At 28.4% G+C, this 313-nt stretch overlaps 1 protein-coding gene across 4 annotated transcripts in view; it reads right to left on the reverse strand.

Annotated features, from left to right (window-relative positions):
- Positions 1-313, reverse strand: part of LOC119591555 (heterogeneous nuclear ribonucleoprotein 27C-like) — a gene marked incomplete at its 3' end in the record, with an annotated part of 34,524 nt that overhangs the window by 17,942 nt on the left and 16,269 nt on the right.

Consider the following 313-nt stretch of genomic DNA (forward strand, 5'->3'; position numbering starts at 1 on the left):
TTCCTTACTAGATTATTTGAATAAAGAGAACAAAAATCTCTTACTCAATGTAACTATTATATAAAATGATATGGTATAGGTACCTCATCACAATAGCCAAAGGTTTAAATTAAGGATCTTATGGGTAGACAGCTTGAGCACAAAGAAAAAATAATTAAATAAGTGAAAAATCTATGAAAGAAGAGAGGAAATAAGGGTGTTTATAAAAGAACTTTGTTTTTGTTTTTCAATGATCTGTTTGTCCTCTTTCGTATTTGTAGTACTAAAACATTGTAACAGATTTAACATCCTTCCCTATCCGAGAAATGAAATT

The sequence above is a fragment of the Penaeus monodon genome, chromosome 28 (genome assembly GCF_015228065.2).
Source record: "Penaeus monodon isolate SGIC_2016 chromosome 28, NSTDA_Pmon_1, whole genome shotgun sequence".
Classification (NCBI taxonomy): domain Eukaryota; kingdom Metazoa; phylum Arthropoda; class Malacostraca; order Decapoda; family Penaeidae; genus Penaeus; species Penaeus monodon.